The 27,908-nt window shown below is 48.9% G+C and overlaps 1 protein-coding gene across 6 annotated transcripts in view; it reads left to right on the top strand.

Annotated features, from left to right (window-relative positions):
• Positions 1 to 27,908, top strand: part of BCL9L (BCL9 like) — a 170,723-nt gene that overhangs the window by 57,666 nt on the left and 85,149 nt on the right. For 5 of the 6 annotated variants that reach the window (XM_075122192.1, XM_075122191.1, XM_075122190.1 and 2 more), the window contains 2 exons: positions 20,526 to 20,685; positions 22,807 to 22,941. The exons of the other annotated variant lie outside the window; for it this stretch is intronic. The gene's annotated coding sequence lies outside the window, so the exon portion shown is untranslated. The remainder of the gene's footprint in view (positions 1 to 20,525; positions 20,686 to 22,806; positions 22,942 to 27,908) is intronic. 6 annotated transcript variants of the gene reach the window in all.

Raw genomic sequence — 27,908 nt, 5'->3', positions numbered from 1 at the left:
ACTTATTCTTTTGTACTACATTTGCAGAGGTTATGTTCCTTTCCATTTTTCTCAGTAGGATTTGACTTCCAATTTTTAAAGGATGTCTTTTTGTCTCAAACTGCCTTATTTACTCTGTTGTTTAGCCATAGAGGTGGGTTTTTTTTATCCTTTTATTGTTTTTTTAAATTTGGGATATGCATCTAGTTTGAGCCTCTAATATGGTGTTTTTAAAAAGTTTCCATGCAGCTTGCAGGCATTTTACTTTGTGACTGTTCCTTTTAATTTCCATTTAACTAGCTTCCTCATTTTTGTGTAGCTTCCTTTTTGAAGTTAAATGATACTGCAGTGGGCTTCTTTGGTATTCCCCCCCTACAAGGATGTTAAATTTAATTATATTATGGTCACTATTACTGAGTGGTTCAGCTGTATTCACCTCTTGGTCCACATCCTATGCTCCGCCTAAGACTAAATCAAGACTTGCCTCTCCCCTTGTGGGTGCCAGGACTCTGCTCCAAGAAGCATCCTATCCTGAGGTGACATGTACCCAATCAATATGGGGATAGTTAACATTTCCAATTATTATTGGGTTTTCTGTTTTTGTAGCCTCTCTAATCTCCCTGAGCATTTCACAGTCACCATCACTATCCTGATTGGGTGGTCGGTATTATGTTTCTACTGCTATTCTCTTATTATTCAAGCATGGAATTTCTATCCATAGAGATTCAATGTACAGTTTGATTCATTTAAAGTTTTTACCATATTTGACTCAATGCTTTCACATATAGCGCAATTCCTCCACAAGCACAACCTATTTGGTCATTTCTGTATATTTTGTTCCCTGGTATTATAGTGTCCCATTAATTATCATTGTTCCATCAAGTTTTTGTGATGCCTATTATATCAATATGCTTATTTAATGCCAAGCACTCAAGTTCACACTATAGACTTCTTGCATTTGTATACAAGCACTCATAAAGTTTGTCAGTATTTAGTTGTCTGCCTTCATGTGATGTAATTGAATGGGACTCTTTTTCCTTTGTTTTTTTTCTCTTCAGTTCCTACCTGTACTTTATATCAACTTCTGTCCTCTTCTCTTTACTAGGATATAGAATATCCCCTTTAATAAGTCCTCCCCTAAAGGATATCTCTGTCCCAACCATGTGCTCTTGCACACTTTCGGCTTTCCTCCAGCCCTCAGTTTAAAAACTCCTCTTATGGCCTTTTTCATTTTACATGCTAGCAATCTGGCTACATTTTGGTTTAGGTGGAGCCCATCCTTCCTGTATAGGATCCTCCTTTCCCAAAAGGTTCTCCAGTTCCTAATAAACCTAAAACCCTCCTCCAAACACCATCATCTCATCCATGAATTGAGACCCTGCAGTTCTTCCTGTCTAACTGGCCTGGTGCATGACACTGGAAGCATTTCAGAAAATGCTACCATGGAGGTCCTGGACTTTAATCTCTTTCCTAGAAGCCTAAATTTGGTCTCCAGGACCTCTCTCCTACCTTTCCTTCTGTCATTGGCACCTACATGTACCATAACTACCAGCTCCTCCCCAGCTCTGCATATAAGTCTATTTAAATGTCTCAAGAGGTCCACAACCTTTGTGCTTGGCAAGCAATTCACCATGCTGTTCTTCCAGTCATCACAAACCCAACTACTATTTATATTTCTAATAAGCGAATCCCCCCATTACTATTACCTGTCTTTTCCTAATAACTGGGGTTCCCAAATTCATCTATTGTGTAAATGTGTCCATCTCCCATTGGCTTTGAGGGGAACTCTGCTTGCTTACACTGGGCTGCATTTGGTCTGCGAAGTGAGAGTCCCGGTTCTAGGACAGTGAGGTTTGGATGCTGCTCACTTGAGTGGGAGTGTATGAATTCTGGCTCTAGCGTTTTGTTACTTCCCTGGGATTTTTTAAGCTCAAGATGTTTTCAAACCTCCCTCTGGATTATAATTAATAATGCCAGGCAGCAAGGATTATATGTTGCCCCAATTAAATAGAAATCTTTCAAGTCAAAGAGAGGAAGGATAGTTTTGTGTCTTAAGTAGTGGGCTGGAAGTCAGGACTCCCAGGGTTCTTTTCCTGGCTGTGCCAAAGACTCCCTGTGTGACCTTGGACAAGTCCTGTCCCTTCTCTGTGCCTCAGTTTTCCCTCAGTGCAGTGAGTACAGTGATGTTTGCCTCAGTGGGAGATGTAGGGCTAAATGAATTGATGTGTGTAAAGGACTCTGAGCTTTGGCTGGCAGGCACCAGGATGGGCAGGAGGCAGCTCCATGGTGGGATTCCACTTGTTTGCAGCACAGGTGGGCCATTGTGCAAGTGGGCTGGTGTGGCTGCTGGGTGCAGATGGCTCATCCCTCCCCATTTGTCCCCTTAATAATGCAATTTACATTCCCCTTTTCTTCCTCTGGATCCTGCTGTTACCATGGGAACTATGTTCTCAGTTGCATTTCATTGGCTTCCCAGAGAAACCCTTTTCTTTTCTTAACTTAATTTCAAGGCTTAGAGATGGGGCTGTGGCTGTGTGTTTGTTGCAGGGAGAGGGAGCTCTTGGCCACATGTGGGGGCTCTGGGGAACTGGGGAGAATGGGGTCCTCTGGCCCTGGGAGCAAGGCAAATGGCTGATGTCCCCATTGAGTGGCCAGCTGTAGTTCAGGTACCATTGTCAGGGGAAAGTGCAGGCTGGTGATGAGTCCCATAGGGTGCATGGGGCGGAGGCAGGGACTCCTAGGTAGGAATTTTCCTGCTTCATTCTGCGGCCTCCAGGTGAGAAATGGGGTTCTGGTTGGTCAGTGTCCTAACAGCTGCCTCTTTGCCCCAAGGCATGTCCTGGCCTCATGATGATTCCCACTCTGAACTGGAACTAGAGAGCCAAGGCCAGGCCTCTGCAGCATGTACCATGACCCACCCTGCCTTGGCTGTGGCTTTCTCAGCCCTGACTCTGCCAACGTCAGGCTGGTGCCCTGGCTGCTGGTGTTATGAGAGTGATGGTAGGGCAAGCAGCTCCAGGGCCCTGCACTGTCACTGTCTGCTTCCCTCGACCCAGGCAAAGGAGAGATGTTGCGGTCTGGGGATTAACAAACATATTAACTCACATCCGATGAAGTGAGCTGTAGCTCACGAAAGCTCATGCTCAAATAAATTGGTTAGTCTCTAAGGTGCCACAAGTACTCCTTTTCTTTTTGCGAATACAGACTAACACGGCTGTTACTCTGAAACCTGTCATATTAACTTGATGTAATTTATATTTCTCAAGCTGCCAGAGAGAAATCGGGGATGGGGAGGGGTAGATGGGCCTGAGCTGAGAGGGAGTTTGTTCCTCTGCTGGGTGAACAGGGGGCTACTCCTTCCCTTACCTCTTTCTGTCTCATTTATGGGAGAGGAGAAGGGTGCCTAGAGGTAAGACTATGGCACCCTCTCTCTATCTGGCCCTGCCTCCTGCACTCTTACTCCCCTCATGTCTATTCACAATGGTGCTGCTAAGATTATCTTCTCAGCTTGCCCGCATTGACCACATCAGCCCCTTTAGTCCCTCTGCTAGCTCCCACTTCATCTGCATATCAAATAAAAGCTTCTTGTCTTTACCCCTAAGAACCTTCATAATGTAGCCCCACCCCACCTGGTGGCTTAGTTACTGATCGTAATGTTGACCCCTGTGTTCGCTCTGCCAGAGTTCCCAGCTTTCAGTGCCCATCAGGCAGCTTCTCCTTCAGACACCTCCATACTGCCTTCATGGCTTAGGAAAATTCCCACTGGTATTGCCTTATCTTCTTCAGGACACCAGTCTGCTGTGAAGCCTGCAGAACCAGCCAGAAGGCATGGCCAACCAAGTGACTATCTGACCCTGTTCCTTGTCCCCTTCTTTGCTTTCCCTCTGCTTGAAACTAGCCATCCACCATCTGTGTAACTGACCCAGCTGAGTCCAATTCCTTACCAGGTTAGCTGGTTTCTCTGTGTTTTTGCAGTCCCCTGCACCATGGGGCCACAATCCTGACTGGAGCCTTTGGATGCTACCAGAATATAAATATTTAATAGGCGCATGGGACAGGGAGTCAAGACTCCTGAATTCCATTCCCAGCTCTGCCACTGACTTGCTGCATGGCCTTGGGCAAGTCACTCCTCCTCAGTGCCCCTCGTGTAAAGTGGGAATAATACCCACCTAGTAGGGAGTTCTGAAGTGCTTTGAGATCCCTGTACTGTAGATGCTGGAGAAGGGCAATGCCTTATATTTTTCTGTCTCAGGATGTCTGTGCCAGAGGGGATGGTTTAATGGTCTAAGCACCAGATTTAAAGCATTTGCACTTTCTAGAACTGAGGGTTCAAACTCTAACAGTATGCATCTGATGAAGTGAGCTGTAGCTCATGAAAGCTTATGCTCAAATAAATTGGTTAGTCTCTAAAGTGCCACAAGTACTCCTTTTCTTTTTGAGGATCAGCACAGTCCTCCACCTCCTGATGTAGGAAAATGGAATGAGGATCTATCAGATCCCTCTGTGATCCAGCTGATCTCTTCACTGCCTGAACATTAAAGTTCAGATGGGGCATTTTTCCAGAGAGCCAAGATTTCTCTTGTTACCCCTGGCTAGAGCCTCAGTTCCTTGAGCAGTGTGCTGTGCCCTGGCTGCCATGCTTTGCCTCAAAGGTAGCTGCATCTCCATCATTCTGCCTGGGATGGAAGGTTGTGTGTGGTAGGGATGGGGATTATTATATCTCTGGTTCTTTCCTTTCTCTAGCTCTGCTATTGTTTCTCTGCTTACATCCCTATTAATCCACCTCTGCAAAAAGAAAGCGCACCTGTGTTATTGATGGATATGTCAGGAAGGGGAAGGAGCTGTGTGACTCAGCAAGGAGGAGGTAAGGTACCGCAATAAACCTGCTCCTTGTCCTAAGTCTGCATCCTCTGTCTCTTCCTTGATGAGGCCAGGGCTGACCAGCACCAGAAGGATGGGGCTGGTTTGGTACAACAGGCTGATGCAGCAACTAGAGGGTCTCTGTCAGGTTTGACACCTGGGAAGAGCTCACCGCAGGGGACTAAACCTCATCCCCCCTGGGTATGTCCTGGAAATGGGGTGCTGCAGAGGAGTAAGGGGTATCAGGGCAGTGAAGTGTGTGTGTGTGAGTGACACCTCACCCCCCCCCCCAACCCTCTACACTCCTGTATCGGACTCTGGTCGCTTTGTGTCACTTTGCTGACACCTGTCAAAATCAAGAAGAGGCCAGTTGACTCATTTGGTTACGTAGAGATGAAGGATCTGAACTGCACAGAGTAGCACTGGGGGGCTGAACTAGCTCCCCAGCTCCCTGTGCCCTGAGTCTCATGGCTTCAGTGGGCCCTTGAATCAAAATGTCGCTGGGAGATTAATCCCACCCAGCCCTGTGTGGGCAGGACTTTGCCGAGCAGCTTGGGGTCTCCCCTCTTGGTCCCAGTCCCTAATTTCCAAAGGCTGTTAGTTTTATTTCCTGGGAGTCATCTCTGTCCCTAGGTTCCCCCGCTGCCCCACCCCAGTTGGGAAGGCCATCCATGCCCCCTTCTGCTCCACACTGGGGAAGACGGGAGCTATATCTGCCTCTCCCGACCCTTACATCCCACTCTGAAATGGCTGCCTCATCTCTCGGACCCCCCCAGTCCTGTCCTGCCAATGCTGTTTTTGGCCTGTTAAGTGAAACATTCCATTCCTGGATGCCTCAGTGGATTCTTTCCATCCCACATAAGCCACTGCTTTCCAGAGATGCTGCCAGCAGGCCTTGTGGCAGCTCCAGCGGGGGATAAACACATCTTTGCATTTTGCTTTCATAGGGATGGACTCCAAGCCCCCAGGCTGTCTGTACCAGGGACAGGGTTGCCTCCCAGTTTGCTGCATGAGCTTTGGTGATGGGCCAGGGCCTGCTGTGGGGGGGAAGTCTTTTTCTCTGCAGACGGGATGATGGATCCTTTACCAAATATGACCATCCTTGGAATCACTCACCTTTCTGCTATCTGGAGTCTGCGTCCTCTGTCTCTTCCTCTGACTGGTAATGACTCAAGGGCCCTCTCCCTTCACAGCTGCCAGTCTGAATCCAGATCAGGTTACCAGAGACCCATCTGATGGCTGTGCAGTGGCACCCTGGATGAGATTACTTTGGTGGGTCTCATTTCAGTTCTCAGGGAACCAATGCCCACATCACAAATGTGGTGGAGACCAAGAACTGGTGCCAGTACTCCCGTCTCACTCCTAAGTTCTGCATCCCAGGGAGGGCTGAGGCACACTGATGGGGGAAAACATTCTGTCCCTGCTCTGCAGAAGCAGAAGGGCATCTGTCTCCAGGGATTCATGGATATTAGACAGTAAAATAACCAGGATGCAGGATTCTGGCAGCTGGAAGAAAACTACAGCAACAGAGAGAACTTGTTCGTCTCCACTCACCAACAAGAGCAGTGCCCAGTGTGTGCCTTGCCAAGGGAACCTTGGGAGCAGAGATATCATCCCCATCTGGGGAGCAGAGCAGCTCTCTCCCACCTAGTAATTGCCTCCAACCTTAGGGTGGCACCTGAGCTTGTGTTTACAGTGGAAACAGGACTGAGCCACAGAGTTTGGCTTCAGAGAAGACTCTGTGCGCCCCAAAGGTTGTCTCCTTGCAGAGATGAGGCTGGGCCACTGAGGTCAAAACTGGATCCACGTGTGTCCCTGAGGATGACTCTAATTTGCATATTTTAGCTACAGAAGTTCTCAAAACAAAATAGGAAAGAAATAAAAGTCCTTAATTCCCAGGCCTGGTGCCCCCTTTCCCAGGCTGCCAGGAGCTGGCTGAAGGGCAAAAATGCTCAGTCCTTAGGGAGGTGCAGGGTAGGGGAAAGTGCCTTACATTGCTTTCCTTTGCCTCCTTAGCTAATTAAAACAATTCATTAAGGGGCTCTCATGAAAACTTGACATGGATGGAGAGATGGTGCCTGTCTTGGGGATGGGGAATGAATGGACAGCCCCTCCCTCCAGCTTGGCTGGAGGTGTGAGTCTGTATGTCCGTAGGCTGGTGCAGGGTGATGTGATTTATCCAGGGCCTACTCGTAGTTTTCAGCAATGGATCTGTGGCAGGATTAACCTCCCTGACAAGCTGATTCCAGCATCTCCCCCTCCCAGTTCTCTGACCTGGAAGCTCACTGGAGCTTCCCATTCCCTCAGTATGCAATATGGGAATGTCTGGAGGAGCTCTTCTGGCAGAATGGGGTATCCAGCATGTTGTGACCCCTGCACTGACCACCATGGCAGAATTTGTGCTACAAATCATTCGCCCTCCCATCCTATCTCTGACCCTTGCCTTTCCTGCAGCCAGGGGACTAGAGATGTGACCAGAAGCCTTGACAGGTGACATTGCTGCTAATCCATTCTAGCCCACCAGATGGCACCCCCTTTTCTCCTGTACAGCCTTGCAGCTCACTTGTGCCACACCTTGTTCACATCAAACACTAGTCTCCTCAGGGTAGGGTGTCCTGTTTTTATCGGGACCGTCCTGTTTTTTGGGACTTTTTCTTATATAGGTGCCTATTACCCCCCACCTCTGTCCCGTTTTTTCATAGTTGCTATCTGATCACCCTACCTCAGGGGAATCCAGATGATTCTTCTCTAGCAGTCAGATGGCAGCCTGTGAAGTCCCAGCTCCTACGGAGAAGTCAAACTGGGAAGGCCCACGGGCTCCATTCTCCCCACTTGATCTCATTTAGCAGTCTTCCCATCTTCAACTCCTGGGCCAAATCCAACCTCAGAGCTGTAACTCCTACTAAAGCTAATAGCCCCAAATACCTTTGGCAGGAGGCCAGGCAGACAGCACCCTACATGACATGGAGGACACTTTGGCCAAAGACATAGGAATAAGCCCCCCTTTGCTTCCCACTTGCCTCAACGGAATCTGTTGCAAGGTTTGGGAAAGTTTCACAAACTCACAGATGCTGCCTGATTTTTGTGAGCTGGGCCTAGAAGCCAAAGGTTAAAACTCCCATGTGAGGAGCTGTTTTGGGGCAGCCCTAGTCTGAGTAGAAGCAGGAAATACCAGAAATTACCTGGGTGAGCCCAAACTTTGGAGGCTTCAAGGCCAGCTCTGCAAACCCCATTGGTTCAGAGAGTTCAGTACTGGGCAACCCTGCAAGCCCATCATGTGTAGATCCAAGGTCAATGGGAGTTCTTGCAGGGGGCAGTTCTACAAATTGTTTGTTCCACCTTGACAAAGAGGTGCAGGAGAGAGATCAATTTCTTCTGCCCACCACGGACTGAAACACACCAACCTACTAGTGTCCCAGTGCATCTCTGCGGAGAGAGGGTAGAACAGAAGTATGTGAGGGAGCAGAAGCAGATGAAGTAAGCATGGGAGAGGTGGATGAAAGGAACAGGGGAGATGGAGGAGAGAAAGGGAAAAAATGGAGCTTGAGAGGAGAAGATGAGAGAGAGAGAGAGAGAGGAGTAAACCAGGTGGTGAAAGAAGAGGAGAATCCAGATGAGGAGAGTGGGAGGGGAGACTGGTGCAGGGAGGATGCTGAGGACAGCTCATCTTCTCCATCGAAGATGTGAGCCCCAGGGCTGGGGACCATAAGTCAATGGGTCAGTATACGAAGGGCTATGCACCCTCTGCCTCCCCAGCCTGGTGCTCCTAAAATGCTGCTTCTCGGTCTTTCCCTAAAGGCTTCACAGATGCAGAGATACTGAGTTTAAACAGGGCAGGGGCCAAAGAAAAGGTGAAAGCTGAGTGCATGGGGCGGGGCTGAGAACAACAGAAAGGAAGCGTGGCCCTTTGCCAGCTCCAAATGTCTCCAAGCGCTTCTCCGATGGTAAGGAATTTGGCTGCTCAGCATCCTCCTGGGGCACGAAAGTCTCGTTATTCCCAGTGTACAGATGGGGAAGCTAAGGCACAGAGTGGGAGAGGGACTGACCTAAAGCCACAGTGGCAGAACTGGGAACAGAACCCAGAATCCCTGATGTCCAGTCCCCTGCTCTAAACACGAGTCAGATAAGCCTTCCTCATAGCATGCAGGGGAGCTGGCACCATCTGGGCAGCAGGGCCAGGTTGGGACCCCTTTTAGCTTCAGGGAAGTGCTGTATTCCTTGCTTTGTCTTAGAGTCCCTGCCTGGCGCACAGAACTAATCTTATGCAGGGCCAGGACCTTCTCGCAGCTGGTGACTGTGGCCACATTATTAAGATGTTGTAGATAGTTGAGTAAATGACTATCTTGGAACCTGGGCCAGATAAGTCCACTGGGCCCTGGGCACAAGCAGCACTCAGAGCTTAGACCACTGATGGGTGGCCTAGCAATGCCTGAGAGAGTGAGAGCAGGAAGTCAATTGCCTGCAATGTCCAAGCCTCAGAACTCCACTAATGGTGAAGAAATAGGGACTGTAAGTGTGTGTAAAGGAGGAAGGGGATTTGGAGTCAGGCCTTCTCTGTGACCTTGGGTAAGTTCCATAATTGACTGTTGGTGTCCCCATCAGTACAATCGGGTTAATTAAACCAACCCACCTCTCCAGAGTTCATTATTCTTACTAAAGCACTTTATGATCCTCAGATAAAAGGCACAACAGAAGCGCAACACTGTTTGTCATGTATGTCTGAGTACACAGGATGCATGTCTTCATCCATGCCCTATGTATGTATTATACTTTGTGTGTGCAGTAGAACATGTGTGTGTATGTATGTATGTACTGTGTGCGTCTATTACACCCTGTGTGTTTAGTTACACGTTCAGGTATGTATTTACCAACATACCGTGTGTATGTTTGGGGTGCTCTCCCTATCAGGTTTGTTGTCAGAGGAGTTTCAGAGGTGCAGAGTGCTTGGAGGAGCAGAGCCAGGTGCTTGTGCAGGAGGGGGAGCTCAGGAATGCAATAGCAGCCAGCCAACAGCAGAGCCAACCACCTATCTGTGTGTACTAACCTGAAATCCCCTGCAGCCTGTGCAGGGCCTGTTCACACCTGCGCAGCCAACCAGGAATGTCATAGGAAAACCTCACTCCTGGGGGGTGGAATGGTGTCTTTCTCCATCCATCCACCCCAAGATCTGTCTGTCTCTCCCCCACCCCCAAAAGTGCACAGCCTTGCCCCATGGCCTGTAGCATCCACTGAAGCTAGCAGGGTGCATGGGTGTAAGCAAGGCAGGATGCACGTCTGCCTGTCCCTGGCCCACATCAGCCCCTAACTCTCCTTTATTTCAGAGGGGAGATGTGGCTGGCTTTGTGTCACTGAGGCGCTGGGATTTCAGAGCCAGCCCTGCCTGCTCAGTTTTTCCAAACCCTCACTAGGAAGGAAGGAGCCGTATCAGGATAAGAGTCCTCCCAACCCACCTCTTTCACTGCCACCTTCCCTACTCCCCAGCCAGCCCTAGCCCTAGGTGGCGGTGGGAGGGCTGTCTCTGCTGATTGCTACATTTATCACACTGGTGGTCTTGCTAAATGGTTTAACCCTTTGGTCCCTGCCATCCTCATTGCACTGTGTGGCCATCTGTGCTGACGGCAGACGAGGACGTTAGTTCTGCTGGTGACTGCTCCAGCAGCCTCCCTTGCTGCACTAGGGTCCAGGTCTTACTCTTCAGGCTACTCTTTTAGCCTCTGGCTCCCAATGGTGCATTTGCTGTCCGCCTAGGATGGGAGATATTGTAGCTGTGTTTGTCCCCAGATATTAGAGAGACAAGCTGGATGAGGTAATATCTGTTATTGGACCAACTTCTGTTGGTGAAAGAGACAAACTTTCGAGCTACACAGAGCTCTTCTTCAGATCTGGACAGCTCTGAAGCTCTGTGTGGCTTGAAAGCTTGTCTCTTTTACCAACAGAAGCTAGTCCAATAAAAGATGTTAGCTCACCCACCTTGTGTCTGTGATGGGAGCGCCAGCTCCCACCCTCAGCTGGCTCCAGGGCTACACCAGCTCTCTCCTGACTTGGAGCACAGGGATCCCAAGATTCCAGATGTCTGGTTTGTGTTTGCCCATGTCTTGGGCTGCCACCCAGACACCACATTGGACATCACCAGTGTGACAAGTCTATTGGCAGCAAAGCAGAGGTCTGTGTGGGGCCTTGTGCAACAAACACACCAGCCCTGGGACCAACAGAATAGGAACCTTTAACCACTTGGCCCCACCCCTCTTTGACAGAAAGATCAGAGCGAGAGGCAGCTGGTAGCCTGATTTCCAAACAAATTCTCTCCTTCCAGCATTTGGCTGCCCCAGGACAGGCCTGAATTGCTGCATGAGTCATGCATGTTACTACAGACAAAGCACATAGCAAGGGCCTTGACCTCAGATTTGCCAAGGAGCCTCCCCTTGGTCAGTCCGGTAGGAGCTGTACTGATCTCCCTGGCCAGGGGATGTCCAGGTTCACAGCAGTGCCAGGGCTTTGCAGACAGCATGATGGATCTGGGTTTAGGGCATCCTCTGAGAAGCAGTAGGCATGTAAGATTGCAACAACACTGGGACTGCGCAGGCATACAGTGAACACGGGAATGACAGTGCTAGGGCAGTGCAGGTAGGATTGCAACAGCACTGGGGCTGCACAGGTATGCAGGGTACATCTGGTATTGCAGGGATACTGAGGCTACACAAGCATCGAGAAACATGGCAACCCAGTAATGCTTCTGGAATTGTGGCAGCCCTAGATCTCTGCAGGAAAGTGGTGCAGTAGCTGCACTGTGACTGTAGTATGTATGTTACTTGGGGGTGGGGGAAGACCTGCTTAGCTGAATGGGGCTCTCCTCTCTGCCACCCCAAACCAGGCCCAGACCTGTGCCTTTACAACTGCAGTATACATGAAGCTCTCAAGAACCCAGACTTGGCAGTTAGAGCAGGAGGCTGGGAGTCAGGACTCCTGAGATTTATGCGCAGCTTTGGGAGGCAAACATTGAACAAGAGCCTGGAATTCCCAAGCCCATTCCTAGGTCATACATTAAATCACTGGGTGGTCTTCGCCAGGACACTGCTTTGTGCCTCAGTTTCCCCTCAGTGCAGTGGGGCAATGATGGTTAATGAGTTAGGGTTTGTGAAGCAGACTGAGGTCCTACCATGAAAGGCGCTATAGAAGTGAAGAGGAGATCCTCATCATGGCCCTCTTCAGATCCGTCCGACCAATGAGCACATGCTGCCCAGGCAGCTGCAGAGGTGGAATAGGTAGTGCCGCTGCCTTGCTGGTCAGACTCTAATGAGCTTGCGATAAGGGAACTCATTCTTCCCTAGCCAGCCTGGAGACTGCTGCGCTGGGCACAGACCTACCTTTATTTGAATCCCAGGTTGTTGGGTGGGTTTTTTTGTTTTTTATATTTTTGACACAGCACCTTGTCGTACCATTTAAAAAAACAAAACAAAACAAAAACCCACAGAAATGAGACTGAGACCCCAAAGAGTTGGGGAGCATGGGAGGCTGGCAAGATCTGAGGGGAGAGTCAGGAGGAGCTGGCAGGCAAAACAGCTTCATGGTGGTAGTGGCGTCATCTGCCCTTCCCAGCATGGGTGCAGCCTTCATCCCTTCTCCCTTTCTGGCTTATGCCTTCTGTGCAGCAGTTTCCAGTGAGAGTAGGACATGAATGAGTCCAGCCCCACCTGTACCAGAGTGTAGCCCAAATGCCAGAGCCACGTGTGCTGCATGTATGGGAGCAGGAGGATCCAGCACCTGAGCACACAAAGCCACCCTGGGCTGGATCCTCGCAGCTGATGTCCTCGCGGCAGAGCAAAGGGCCTTCTCTTTCCTGCTTGACCCTAGTGTAGTCTGTGGAGCTGATTTCCACAGGGAATGGTGGGGCAATGCTCTGCACTGTGTGTCCTCATGTACGCAGTGTGAGTGAGTGCAGAGCAGTGCCAAGTCAGAATGGGCACATTTCACAGCACTTGCCTGCAGGGGCTGCAGTACAAGGCAGGGACTTACCCTCACCACACCACACCTGCTCTGTTCTCCAGTGGCTCTGCTGCATAGTGCTGGAATGAGAGACAAGCTGAGGAAACGCTTCACTGAGACATGGCTCCAGCTAACTGTGAGTCATGGAATTAACTCTGGTATGGTTAATTGGTCCTAATTCATGGATGTAATGAAGGGCTTTGCCCACATGGGTCTCCCTGCGTATGTTTACACTGCAATTAAAAACCCATGGCTGGCCTATGCCAGCTGACTTGGGCTAAGGGGCTGTTTAATTGCTGCATAGACATTTGGGACCTTCCCACCTGTCAGGGTCCGAAAGCCCAGGCTCCAGCCCGAGCCCAAATGTCTGCACAGCAACTGAACAGCCCCGTAGCCCAAGTCACCTGGCACAGGCCAGTCATGGAGTTTTAATTGCAGCGTAGACATACCCCTGGTCACTGCATCAGGCTGGGGCTGGTGTGGAGGGGCAAAGGGGCTCAGCAGGGATGAGCAGACTCAAGACTGATTGGGATCTAGGTCCTATTTATCCCAAACTCCACCAACCTGTTGGGATCAGAATGGAGCCCATTACAGGGTTCTGGCTTCCTCCAGCATCATCCCAGGTGTCTGCAGCCCTTCTGTTCCTGCCCAGGGCTTCTCAGGGGGCTTAGTGTGAGTTCTTCAGCTTGGTTACTATATAATGAATCACAAGGCACTTGCTTGGTTTCCTTAACAAAATGCCAAGGTATAAATTGGCCTGCAACAAACCTGGTCCAGACGACAACTCTGGTTGGGAAGGTTCCAAATCTGCACCTGAATTTTGTACGCTGGGCCTATCTCTAACTCTTATCAAACGTAGAAAAGAGATTCTAAAGAACTGAGGATTGAATACCACCATTTATCTGAGATGGAAGCCAGCCCTCTGTTCTCAATGAGCTGTGTAGCACACCTGTGTCTCTGGACTAACCCATTAAACACAGGTGTGGGCTAGAACATTAGTTGCAACAGTGCATCACTTTTAAAAACTATTCTCTGGCACAATTAGCCAACAAGAAGATGGCATCTCGCAGTGAGTACAGCTTAGTTCATGCTAAAACAATTAACCACTTTTTTGGTGAATTAAACCCTGTGCCAATACATATGCAACAGAAACCAGCCTGTCCCACTGTCTATCTCCATTGCAGACTAGCTCATGAAGTTTCTTTAGGGCATTTGCTTACCACCTGTCAGTCAACAGAAAATGGTAGGAAGCAACAGCTACACAGGCTGATGGGTCAGGGTCAGGCCAGGACAGTAAGAGACAATCACTCCCTGATCTTTGGAGGTTGCAGCTCCAAACAGGGTCCTTTCTTATGAGGTGAGGAGATAGGTATTGAAGCGAAGTTCTTTTCCTTCCCAGCTTTCTGCAGTGAGTTGGGCCAGTTTGTATCACAGCCTCCCTGTACAGTGGGGAAAGCAATATTCCTCCCTTCCCAACAGAGAGGAAAGGAGCTGCTGTTTGGAGCACTGGGGGAGGGACACCCCAGCATTGACTTGTCCAGCAGAGCACTTGCCTCCTCTTCCTTTATCCTGCTCCCCATCCCAGCACACATGCTGTAATGGGGACCCTTCTCTGCAAGGGAAATAACAGTGGAGCCAAACAGTCGGTGGTACAGAAACCTATGGTGAAATGTAATTTCAGACTCAGGAGATGAGAAAGGGAGTGGGGTATGGAGCCTCTAGGGTGCTGGTTCCAATCCACCCCCAGGCAGTAGTGAGTGACAGTTGTACCTGCTGATTGCTGGTCATTGGCCTGTTGGGGATGGGTTTGGTAGGTCTCTGGTGTGTTGGGTTTCTAGAGCATGGATGTATACAATTTAACAGTCCTGTTCCTGCCAGCAAAGGGCCAAGGGCTGGTTGGGCCAGGGAGCCTGAAATCTCCAAGTGCCTGGAGGGGTCCACTGAGGGCAATGGAGTGGCACATTGTTGGGGCAGCGTGGAGGAGCCTGCCCTGCCGTTGTGTGTGCTGGCAATGGAGAGAGGGCTTCGATCTACCATGCTGTCAAAACAGCACCTTTTGCTAATGCTGAATTTACTGAAAAGAAATTACAAGAGGAAAAAACCCAAATGGCCCAAAGTCAGGAAAGCTCCGTGTGTGGCAGAAGCAGGTAGCAGCCGGTCTGGGCTGCTCAGCCTTGGACTCATTAACATGCTGATGTACCAGGCAGCTCCTGGAATCAGCTGCTGGGATTTTGTTGTTTTTGGCATAGGGAGGCTGTGAGGAGCTCCAGGGACTCTGCTTCCCCCATCGCCTCGCCATCCTGTCTCTCCTGGTGTGAGCGTAATGACAGAGGAGGGGAAGGGGAGATGGGGAGTAAGAGTCAAGTGTAGGGAGGATGGCTTGCTCAGCAGATGTTAATTAAAGGCAAAGGCTCAGCAGTGAGCCAGTAGCGCCTGGTCCTCCTGCTGACCTTTCCCAGTTTCACTCTATCGCTTTCATGCGCACAGCCTGGGAGAGATGTGAGCCCAGGAGGCCAAGGAAAAAGAAAAAGAGGACAAGGGAAAGGTGGCTGGAGGGCCTGGCGAACAGGGGGCTTGGTATGCTCCGTCTGGATCGGAGGCAGCTGGAGAAAGGTGCTGCCAGCATCTATACCCCTTCCACATGAGTGTTGGGTGCCACTATGCCAGACAGCAGCAGTCAGGTGCTTTTATTAAACCTCTGTGTGCCGTGGTCGGCTGCACTCATAGGGCATTAGATATATTAATGACTTTACATTGCTATGGGGAGAGAAGGAAGGGTAAAGCCGTGAAAATCCCCAGCCCCATGCAGACTGGGGGTACAGATCAGAATCCAGAGTGCTAGGGAAGTTTAGATCTAGAAGGTGCCCAGCAGGGCAGAGCATTGGGGGGAGGGATAGCTCAGTGGTTTGAGCATTGGCCTGCTAAACCCAGGGTTGTGAGGGGGCCATTTAGGGATCTGGGGCAAAAATTGGGGATTGGTCCTGCTTTGAGCAGGGGTTGGACTAGATGACCTCCTGAGGTCCCTTCCAACCTTGATATTCTATGATTGCATTATCTCACCACTTGCCGGTCACGTGGGGCCATGATGTGAGAGTAGGGCTAGGCAACCTGCTGGAGGCCAAGTGAGAATGCCTGCCCCATAAGCTTTGAAAACATTTGGGTCTGACCCACATGCAGGACCCTAGGGCAGGTGCTCAGATATACTTCAGAGAAGCATCCGAAACAGGTTGTGCTGTTCCAGGGTGTGGCCCATTCAGAGCAGGGACCTTTGTGAGGCTCCCACATCTTCAGGAATTTCATAGACAAACGCTGGGCATGCTGGAGACTTGCCTGGTGTTCTGAGACAATAGTGAGAGCCAGTGTGGTCTAGGGGTGAGAGCAGAGAGTGAGGAGTGTAAAGACCTGGAACCTGCCATGCATTCGTTATGGGAGCTTGGGCTTCACCTCTCTGTGCCTTTGTTTCCCTGCCTGTAAGAAGGAGGGTTCATGTGTGGCTGTGTGAAGCAAGCTGAGATCCTCCTCCAAGGAAGGGCCACTGTTATACAGGGGTGAATAGAGATATCTGTATTATTTTGGCACTGTGGCCAGATTGTCCCGTTCTCTACTCCAGCCTGTTTGCTGCTCTCCTCAGGTGCAAAGCCACTCAGTGCCTTGGGGAAAATACCTTCAAAAGAGAATTTGGATCCCTTCTCTCTGGGTTTTGGGAACAGTGAGTGTCTCGCTCTTCCCTTGGGTGTCTCTTGGCGGCAATATCTGAAGTTTGCTTTGGTAAATTCTGCAGAATTTCATGCATATTGTGTTCATTCATGCCACCCCAGCTTGCTCTGTACCCAAAATGCAAACAACCAAAGGAACGACGTGGCCTCAATAAGTATGATTGTCAAATGAATTACATCATTTCCTGCTCCTGTCTGGGGAGCACAGGCTGTGGTTTGCTCACCTGTTAGAGTACAGCATGAATGTTAGCGATGCCACCACCCTGTTCCTACACATTCACACGGATTCTCTTTGTCTTAGTTTATTATTTTATAGTCCAAATTAAAAACAACACCGTAGCTGTAGGAAGGGAGTGGGGTCTAGTGATGAGATTGGGGACTGGGGATCCAGGACTCATGGGTTCTTTTCCCAGCTCTGTCTGTAACTCACTTTCCCTCCCTGTGCCTCAGTTTCCCAGGCTATAAAGTAAGCTTAATACTGGCATCTACTTCATGGGAGTCTTCATTACTAACATCCCAAAATACCCTGAGATTTTTCACATGCCAGGTGCTAAAAAAGAGGAAAAGCATCATTACTGGTAGACGCAGCTGTTCCATCCTCAGATCCCAAGCTGGGTGCAAAGCCAGGGGGGCTGGAACTATTTGTTTGTATAGTGGGGGTGCTGAGAGCCATTGAACCAACCTGTAAACCCTGTATATAATGGAAACCACTTCAAGCCAGGGGATGTGCCAGCACCCCTAGTTTCAGCATGTATGTGCAAAGCCTACTGGGAAGGCAACATTGCCCTTGTTTCCACTCTTTCCTTAGCAGATTCGATTCGCTAACCTGTGACATGTAGGACTTGAGGTTACCTGTGTGACTGACGCACACTTCAGGCGGGGAAAGATGTTTCCTCAAGTAGAGGCAACGACATTCCGACTGCCTGCCTGGCACCTCTTCAGCCAAGCAGAGAGAGCTGTTGGGAATCAGCAGTTTAGGCACACTCCACAAGGGGGCAGTGGTGCACAAACCCTCAGCTGCAGTTCCTGTGAGTCAGTCGGCAGAGTGCCAGGTCTGTCCCAGTGCAGGCTGGGGGACAGAGAGAGCCTGCAGCTCAGAGTGCTTTGCACACATGAAATCCTTGAGCCTCCCAACCCCTGCCAGGTCAGAAAACAATCATGCCACTCACTGTTCTTAGCCCCAAGCCTCCAAAAATCATGTCAGGCTGCCAAAAAAAAAAAAAAAAAACACAAGATTTACGATCTGAAAAAGTTGAGGGTCATTTTATTTGCTTTCTGGTTTCTGAGACTTTAGAGTGTGCTTGGGCCACCATTCATTGCTAATTCCTACTGGGGATCTCAGAGGGAGTGCTGTCTCCCCTTCTAAAGCTGCCCACCTTGCCTGCTCTCAGGTAGTGGAAGAGGGAGGGTTGCTGAGGAATCCTATGGATAAGGCTACTGCATGCTGCACTTCTACGTCTTCCACAAAAGATGGCACCTCCTGCAACACTGTACCCTGTAGCATCAGGCTGGGACACGGGTGAGTTCTAACTTGGTGGAAGAGCATGCCCTGCTGTGTTACCCACATACTTCCCTGTAGCGTAGCAATGACTTTGTGGGGAGTGTCCCCAAGTAAGCTGTCCACACTGCTCCCTGCAATACAGTGCTCCAGTGCCTTGCTTTCACATTGGTTCTGTATGACTGAAAGCAAAGAACAGTATCTACCTAAGATACCAGCACGGCTCCCTGAAGCTCTTGGGTATTCCTTTGAGGTCTATCAAATATTTTTTGACCTAGGCCATACCTGCTTAGCTCGTGAGATCTGAAAGATCATAGACCTTGACACAACAAATGCAAGGCTAGACCTGACTCCTGGATCTTTGCTTGCCAGAGGCCACATTTGCTTTCTTGCTGTGACATTCCTCCCTGCTGGCCATGGGAGGGTTAATAATATAGGGTGTCTCTCTCTCTGGCTGTGGCCACTCATGTATGCATGTGGAGCAGGAGGGAATGGTGTATTTTCATTTCCAATTAGGGCTTCTGCTTCCCATTGGCTGAGATTGGTTGTTTGTCCCTGGATCCCCTTTAGCTTTGCAATGCTTTAAGAGGCTGCCAAGTGGTCCCTGCCTCCAGCCTTCTCCACTCTCCCCAACCCACCCCTGAACAGTTAGTGTGCTGCAGACAGGAAGGTGACACATCCTGGTTAGGATGCTGCTGGCATCAGCCAAAAGTGGGTGGACTGGTTTAATAGCCTAATGTGTGCGTGTTGTACAGCTCCCTTCTGCTTGCAGGAGGCAGAGCGGGGGCCTGCAAAGAGCCCTGGCAGCCAGCTGGTCCTTTCTCAGCTGTATCTGTCATGCCTTTACCAACAGCAGGCTCCCACTTGGAATACATTTCCTGAGGTGCATGCCATCCACTGCTTGGAAGTCTCTATTCCTGGCCACCCAGCCAAAGGAAATTGTGCATTTGAAATAGATGTTATTTCCATCTGAGCATATGCCAAACTGTATCTAAGCCCCTTTGCCCCCTCCATTCCTCTGCTCCTTTAGCTGCTAGCCTGACCGTCTCCTCTCCCAGGTTCAAGCCTGCAGAGAGACTCCTTCTGTGCCGGGGTGCTGCAATTTTCAATTAGATGTTGGAAAATCTCACTTATACTTTTCTGAACTCTTCCTTGTTCAAACTGTCCCAGCTTGACAACCCTGCAGGGTTGTTCCTGAACTTATTAGGAAAATGGGCAAGGATGCACTGTTTAGATTTTGGGTGAGAGGCACTCTAAAATACCTCCACTAGATCCTGTATACAGTGTAGTTGTAGCCATTTTGGTCCCAGGATATTAGAGACACATGGTGCGTGAGGTAGTATCTCTTATTGGGCCAACTTCTGTGTGCCTTGAAAGCTTGTCTCTCTCACCAACAAAAGTTGGTCCGACTCACCCACCCTGTCACTCCCCTAGATCTTGTTAGATGAGTGGAAGAGGGGGGTCAACCCCATGGAGGGACCTGCCAGTGAGGAGGGGGATTTTATACTGGTTTCTGGAAGGGACAGGAAGCCAAGGTGATTTCAGTGGAAGGGGGTAGCTGCGTGGCCGCAGTTCTAGGTGCAAGAGAAGGGAGATGCTGCTTCATGCGTGAAGGGTAGGGGCTCAAGGCAGTCAGGTTGGTGGTTGGGAGTTGTCCAGATGAGAAGAGGTGAAGACTCAGTGACCAATCTCGGCAGAAGTTGTGGGCCCAGGGGAAGGAGGAAGAAGAAAGTGGAATGCCTGGGTTCCTCATGGGAGTGAGGACCAGCAGACTTGGGTTCTGGAGAGAGATGCAAGTGGTAAGGGATTTGGATTGAATATGCGGTTTAGTGGAGTTTCATTCAGAGATGAAGCCTGGACAGTTTGGGGTGAGGATGGAGCAGAGGGGGCTGGAATTTGGGCTGAGAAGCTTCTTCTTGCCACTTAGCAGGACATCAGTCTGGGATTTGTTAAGCTGAATTAAATGGTGTTGGAGCCAGGCCCTAGTGGTGCAGAGATGCTTAGTGACTAAAGGACAGAAGCTGTGACAAGGGTATAGTCTGGGGTGCACGCAGGTACACTCCGCTCCCACACGTGTGTACGTTCACAAACATGTACGTGCAAAATAGAGACTAAACGTTAGTGATACTGGTGTTGGCTAAACATGGACCACAGCATGTATGTAAACAGACTCCTGAGTCACACACACTTCTTGCATAGCCACATGCCTGAAAAGCCACTTGCAAGGGTGCGTGACCATAGTTCGTATGTAGGCTCTGCCATTCCCTTACAGGGTGTGAACTCCCAATGCAGTCATGCATGATTTTAAACTGAGCAGCAAGTGACGACCAGGGTTGACTGCCAGAAGCTGGGACTGGACGACAGGGGATGGATCACTTGATAATTGCCCTGTTCTGTTTATTCCTCCTGAAACATCTGGCATTGGCCATTGTTGGAAGATAAATTTGTTAGTCTCTAAGGTGCCACAGGTACTCCTTTTCTTTTTGCAGATACAGACTAACACGGCTGCTACTCTGAAACCTGAGCTAGATGGACCCAGGATGGCTGTTCTTAGGTTGTTCTCTGATCTTCCCGCATACTGAAGGGAGAAAGACCAGTGGAGATGTGGGTGCTCAGAACAGCAGCTTCTGACATACCTGCTAGTTTTAGGTAAAGTACTCAATAATCCCATTAGTTCTAATAGCCAGTAATTTGCCACTTCCCTCCCCCTCCCCCCATACACACACAGAGTTTACTAAATTCCCATGATGGAGCTGGATGGTCAGACAGATTACCCAGCCCTCTTATTAACTGTACAGCACTCAGCTCACCCTGCATCTGCTTGGGTGTATGGCAAAGCCTAGTTCATGAGTATTAGCATAGCATGAGTGAGTGTATGGAGCTTGAAACTGTGAGGCCTTTGTTTTGTGTGTCCTGTACCTTTACAGTTCTGCTACCTCTCCCAGACTGCAAAGACAGCCACCATTCTCTTCTGAGGTGCTGCACCTGTTGTTGAGATAACACCTGCTGCACTCTCTCCTGGAAACTTTACTTTTGTTCTTGGCATTTTCCTCATTCTAAAATTAGTGGGTTTAGGCTGAACATTTCTGTTTTGCTGCTACTGCATGGAAATGTAACTCTTGTTTGCATAGTTACAGCCCCCTTAGTGAAGCAACGCTGTACCTTTCCATGCAGCAGCAGGATCTCTCAGGCCAAAAGCATCATAGAGCCAGAGCACTGGATGACCCAGTAGGTACAGTCCTTTAAGAACCTTCCTTTGCTGAAAAATCAAAATCAAGAACATTTCCTCCTTGTTGAGAAAAGTGCTGGCATTTGGTGACACCTATGAGCCATGTGGAAAGGACTGTGAATGTGTAAACTGGAATAGGCCACAATCTGCTAGAATTCATACCAGGCGGGAACAATTCTGCCTTGGTGGGGAGATGGACCTGAATAAGGATTTTGGTGACCCCACTGTAATAAAACACTCAGAAAAGGAAAGACTTAAGCTTTTCACAGCCAACAGTTCAAAAGCAAATAAAGGATTTAGAGCCTGATCCTGAGAAGTGCTGAGTACCCCAGTCTCCACTAAAGTCAGTGGCAGGATTGGTCTTTTAACCAAAGTAGGGATCCTGCCCTCTACTCAAATCCTGTGGAGAGTTTTCATATGATCTGATCATTAGTGAGTCAGATCCACAACAGCAACAAGGAACCTCCCTCTTCATTGTCAGAGTTTAATTCACTCCCAAGTGAGGAGTTGGTAGGGGCTTGGGCTCTCTAGGGGCTGCTTTTAATTACTGTGCCAACCAAGCAGGAGACTCAGGTGCAGATGTTTAGCTGATTTGCTAAGTTTGCCTACGTGGGGGCTGCCTGTCCTCTGTCATTAGCTTGGGCAGCTTTCCTCATATTTGAAAAAAAACCTCATTTCTCTTCTTTTACTCCTAGGAACAAGCAAGCGCACCAGTCCTGAGTGTATAACTTTGTAAGATTTGCTCTTTCAGAGTTTCCTTGATTTAAAAAAAATATATATATTTTTAAGGCTCCTCATCAATGTCCTTCGAAAACTTTGCCTCTCCTGCCATTATTTCTCTGGGCCATAAGTGCAGGTGAGGCATTTAGCAATGGGGGTTAATTGTTTCCCATCATCTCTTTTTGCAAGGTGTTCCTCTCAGTCAGACCACTGGGAGGCCAGAGGAGGAGACCTAGATTAGGAAGCAGTTAATCTGTGGAAGAGGCAAACTGGGGCTTTTATTTTGACAGGGCACTGCTTGGCTTCTTGTATGAAGGCAAAGTGAATGATCCTGTTTCTCCAAATGATTATTCAGACTAAGGAAGAGAAAGAGGGAGAGAAAGGAGCACTCCATACACAGAGCTTTACCCACTTTATAACAGCATCCTCTCAAAAATACAGAGATTCTTAGCCGGAGGGATCTAACAGACAGTTAAACAATAATAAGGATCAAGAGTGGGGAAAAAGAAAATTGTGGAGAAGGTTCCTGTAACTTCAGGGTGGCAAGAGGGAAGTTGCTGCTAAATATCAGGCAACCAGCAGCCTCCCCCACCAGAAACTGAGTCTGAATTGTCCTCAAGTGAAAGTGAAACAACTGAAGGAGTGAAAGTGTGTGCGAGAGGCAGAGTGTTTGCAATGTGTGTGTGTGTGCTGTGCATGTAGGTGAGACTCCAGTGTGTGTGGAAAGAGCATGATCCACTCCCCAGAGCCCCCTGCAGCTGGCTGGAAGGCTGTTGGTGAAGAAGACCATGAGCCCTGACTGCATGGCTGTCCCCCAGCAGCTTCCAGATCCTCAGCTCCCCTCTAACAAGCTTCACCGAGGAGACAGCTGCTGAAAAGCCCAAAGGAGAAAAAAAAGCACAGGATCACTATGGGAAATACCTCTGGCCTTTCTTGAGACCCGGAGCAAGAGAAAGGTAAGTAGTTTCCCAAGCACTTTCTTTCAATGCCTGAGTGTTTTGAAATGAGAGGACTGTCCTACAGGCAGGTCCATTTTGTATGGTGTAGTGCTAAGTCTGGGGCTGGGCAGGGGGGGTATTTTTTCCACCATGCTGCAGACTTCCTAGGTGTTTTTCTTAAAAGATTGGTCAGAGTCCTAATCTTTATTTTCCCCAGGAGACTGCAAGGGAGGGCCCTTGTGGGAAACTCCAGTTTTGTTTTCCTCTTAGATTTGGGAGGAATGTGGTGTGCCTTATGCTTAGGATTCCTGGTAGCAAATGAAGACCTGTAGTTGCAAATGTTTAATTGTTTTGAGTTTAAAATTAAAGGTCGTCTTGCTTTTTTGTTCTTGTTTGTGAGGAAGTAAGTGCCCTCCCCTGCTGCCTGTTGGTATGCAGGGCTGCTCTGGGAGCTCAGCTTGGGCTGCTGACTTGGAGTACAATTCTATGTGTCTGTGTGTTATTTTTGTGAGAAATTGACAGTTTCTTTTGAACATCACCTCAAAGCCCAGATCTTTGATTATGGCTGTCATTTTCAGTCAGCCTAGCTGGCAATAGGCACGGGGTGATGGACAGCACAGGCATCCAGTGACTGGGTAGAAGTCACTGAATTGAATCAAAGTACAGCCAGTGTGAAGAGAGCAGGCAGGCCCTTTGGCAACTGAAGGTTGGCTGCGTGGCCCCAAAGGCTTCTGGTAGCTGTAGTCTTTTTCCTTTCTCTTGTTTGTCTGGCTGCTCAAGCAGAAGTCTTTGCTTTTCTCTTCATTTTTTTCATGTGCTCAGAAATCATGGTGGGCTGCAGGCTGCTGTGCATAGAGACTGAACACAGGCCAGTCTGAAAATGCAGCATGGCAAAGTAATAGATTAGCGCCTGCATCTGGCTTTACAGAGGAGTAATCAGACATTGTACTACAACTCCCATGGGGCTGTTTGTTTTTAGGGGGTAGAGGTGGCAGAATTGAGAGGTTCCTATACAGAGGTGACAAGAACTTCTTGTGGAAAGGGCACTGGCCTCAGAGGAGTCTGGATGTATTAGGTCGTTTTCCCAGTATCTCATTTCTGTCCCTTCTGCTCAGTTTGCAATATGCACTTGTCTACAGCTCTGGAGCAATGATGCAGGGGATCTAGCCCTCTAAATATTCCTGTTCCCTCCTCACTGCATGGAGAGTTTTCTGACTTGGGGATGCGTGGGACAGAGGCCCTGTCTGTGCCTCCCTTTCTCTGGGCACATGATAAGCCTCATCTCCATTCTCTTTGGCCCTTGGTGCTTAGTTTTTATGTTTGAAGACTCATTCTCTTAGGCTGCAGTGCTTCCCCTTTGCAAGGGCACTGTCATTGGCAGCAGTTCCAAGAGTATTCTCATTGATGGCTCTGCTACAGGTGTGACAGGCTTACCTGCCGTGCATCCAGCCTTCCCCATGTGCTCCAGGCCTGGCTTGCTCTGTCTGGGACAGATCTGGGTTTCACAAGTCTTCGCCAGTTTGGACCCTGGGGTGGCTTGGAACTGTGGCCCATTTTATCTGGAACTATCGAAGTTCAGGTAGAGTCTGGATAAATGGGTCCAATTTTGGCCAATCTCTTATCCGTGAACTAGACAACAGGGAAAAGCTCTCCCCATTCCCTGGAATATCATACCAGGGTCTGCTCACTGTTCTCACTTGGGAAGGAAGGATACCTGGTCAGTTTGCAAAGAGCAAAACTCCTTTTTTTCTTCCGCATTAACCTTCCCTCCCCCATCCAAATCCACATTAATGTGCCCTTCACTGTTTTGTGTTGAGGAGGTGCTGAAGTTGCCCCAGCACTGCTTTGTGCTAGCAGCCACTTGCTGGGGTAGAAACATGAGAGGGCTGCATTTCTGTACATGTAAGTCATGCTACATGACAGGGCATGCTGTTGTGGTGTAGTATGCAGCGTCTGTATGCCTTAGGGAAGTGCTACATGACATGGTGTTCCGCTGTGGTGTCCTACACCTGCGTCCTGGGCACGTAAGGCAGAGCATTGCCAACACTGAAGGCACAAACAACTGCACACCTAGGACTGCGTTGCTGCCTTTGCAGAATGGAATATGAGGGTTTTAGCTGCTTACTCTTGACCTGTGGCCTAGTCTCCTGTGAACACAGCCCTGATTTCTTGCCACCCTTTCCAAATCCTGCTTCACACCAAGCAGGAAATAATGACATGGCATCAATCGCAAAGTTCTTTGCAAAGGAGGGTATGCATTGTTCTCCCTACTTTTATAGAGTGAGGGAGAATGAAACTGAGGCACAGAAAGGGGAAGTGGTTTGCCCAAGGTCACATGGTGAGTCTGTCAAAACTGAGCATCCAAACCCTTAATACTATACAAATCTTTTTTTTACATCTAATCTACCATTTCTGCTGGACATAAATATCCTGTGATGCCCTCTCCTTCCTCTCTCGTTGTATTGCATAGTGAACTGAGGAGAAATCTATCATGTTTTTCACAGTTTTCGTGCCTTAATCATGTTTCAGTTCTCTCTAAATCCAAAACCAGAACTTAATCTTTTTTTGGGTGAGGATTTTTTGAAAGAATATCAAAAATATACTTAAAAGAATACAGGCTTAAAACCAAGGTTTTGTTTTGTTTTGTTTGTTTGTTAACCCTGTACCAGGAGGCTAATAATGATATATACTCATAGACTTTAAGCCCAAAAGGGACCATCATCTAGTCGGACCCCATGCACATTGCACAAAATATTACTTTAAAGCTTTCTACCTATTAACTCATCTCCTGTAAGATGGGTCCTATTGCCCCATTTTACAGATGGGGGAGGAAAGTGAGGCCCAGTATTTGAAGTGACTTACCCAAAATCACACAAGGCAGTGTCAGAGCTGAGATTAAAACTCAGGCATTACCGAGGGTGCTTGAATAATTTGTAATAGTGAAGATTCTGAGAGCCATTGAACCAAAATGTAAACCCTGTATATGATGGAAGCCACTTCAAGCCAGGGAGTGCGGCAGCACGCCTAGTTCCAGCACCTATGCGAGTTCGTAGCTCGCAGTCCTGTGCTCTAATAGCTAGGCAATGCTGTCTCAGTGTAGCTGCTGACTGCATAGAATGCATTGGGGCTAAACTCTGCTTTGGTTCTGCTGGTGTAAATCTGGAGTAACTCTTGACTGGGCCTGGGGCCACGCAGTGGACTTGTACTTGTTTGGGACCTCTAAGACTTCGTCAGCTCTGTCTGTCTCTTTTGCGAACAATTCAACCCAGTTTGCACAAGCTTCTCAAAGTTTGGTATTCTGGGAAGGGATCTTTGCCTTCTCTTCCCCCTGGGAGTCCACCTTCCTGCCAGCAACCCCTGGGTTCTCACCCTTCCAGCTCTACTTCCTGAGTGAGGAGGCCTGAGGGGGTTATTCCCCTTTTATCACAGCTGCTGCTCACCTAGACAGAAAGCTCTCCCTTACCTCACCAAGGTACCTCAGCTGCATTCCTGGCCCATGCAGCCTGGAGGCCAAGGGATTTTTCTGCAGTTATTTTGTCTGGGCTTAACCCACCCCCTGGCCTGATGCATCTTCCCCTGTCAGGTACCACAGCTGCAAAGTCCAAGTCACTGCCAGTCTCATCAGCATTTCTTGTGCCTGGTATTTTACTTATGGCCAATACCATGACATGTTTCCCTTTGCTGCCTTAGCTGGTGGATTCTGGCTCATCTGCTCTGGTGAGTGAGGCTTTACCCATCCCTGTGCTGTTGTCTGCTTGTTTGCTGTCTAAGTGGCTGTCTTTGTGGGGATCTAGAAGTAGAAATGAACTCTACAGGTGGGGGACTGGTTGGACCCATCCCTAGTGGGCAAGGCAGACTGGCTTCCGGCTCTCCATTCCCCTGATGTCTGTCCATTTCAGCTTTGAATGTCTTGAGTAATGGACACCTAGTCCCTTAGAGAAATGATTCTTCCATGGAATGAGTCTTCTGACAGAATCTTCCCCTCCTTTGCTTGTGCTCTTGGACCTGTCCAAGAATCACAGCCTTGTGGGCAGCAATTGTATTCCACTACCAGTCATCTGGTGGCCAGGGCAGAAAAACATAGCTCTCTTTGGCTCTTTGCTGCTGACTAACCATTTCCAGACCCTTCACTGTTACTGTTGCTCTTCTGTAAAAACATTTTCCGGTTTGGCGCAAGTTGGGGCTCATTTTCTACCCATCCCACATGCTGTGGGGACCATGTGAGGCTTTGCTCATCCATTCTCCCACTCCTTTGTTCAGGTAATTCTAAGATCACAGAGCCATGATGGCATAAGATGGCCATGTTGGTCACCTTGGATGTCTGCCCAGAAATACCCACAGCCCCCAGTTTCAACTGAACAGGACCCTGGAGGTTGCCCTACAGCTGTGGTTTTCCACATGGTGGTGGTGGTCTGGCAAAGACCCAGAGTTATATCAGCCACTGCATCCTCTCCCCAAGGTGCTGGACCCTGCCCTTGCAGGGGTAGAGACTCAAGACAGGTCAGTAATTAAAGCTGTTGCTGGGATAGTAATCTCTGTTAGGAGTGTGTGTGTGTGGGGGGGTTTAAAGACATTTTTATACCAGCAAAAGCTCTAGTATAGATGCAGTGATGGGGGAGATATGCTTTTGCAGATATAGCTTAGTTTGTTTGGGAAAGTGGGGTAAGCTATATTGGCAAACACACTCTTTTCTGGCATAGACTAGGCCTTGGTCCCCACCAGTTTTCATCCTACTACAACCTGATTTCTTTCCCTCCTGTGGAAGGTGCTGACTGTTCAGTGCAAGTTCTGTGAGCTGTTTGTGTCTCACTTCTCCACAGGGTTGAACTTGTGAATCTGTGGTTAAAAATGACCCCAGAAGTCACTGGTTCACACACATCTCAGAGTAAAGAACCTAGGAGTTTGGCTGATGCTTTTCCTTCTCCATTTCTGATAGTAACCATAAGATCTATTGGTGTGGGCTGGGGATGAGGAGGGGGGAAGCA

The sequence above is a fragment of the Caretta caretta genome, chromosome 22, assembly GCF_965140235.1.
Source record: "Caretta caretta isolate rCarCar2 chromosome 22, rCarCar1.hap1, whole genome shotgun sequence".
Lineage (NCBI taxonomy): Eukaryota > Metazoa > Chordata > Testudines > Cheloniidae > Caretta > Caretta caretta.
The sequence above is the reverse complement of the archived record's forward strand: the minus strand, read 5'-3'. Positions and strand labels throughout refer to the sequence as shown.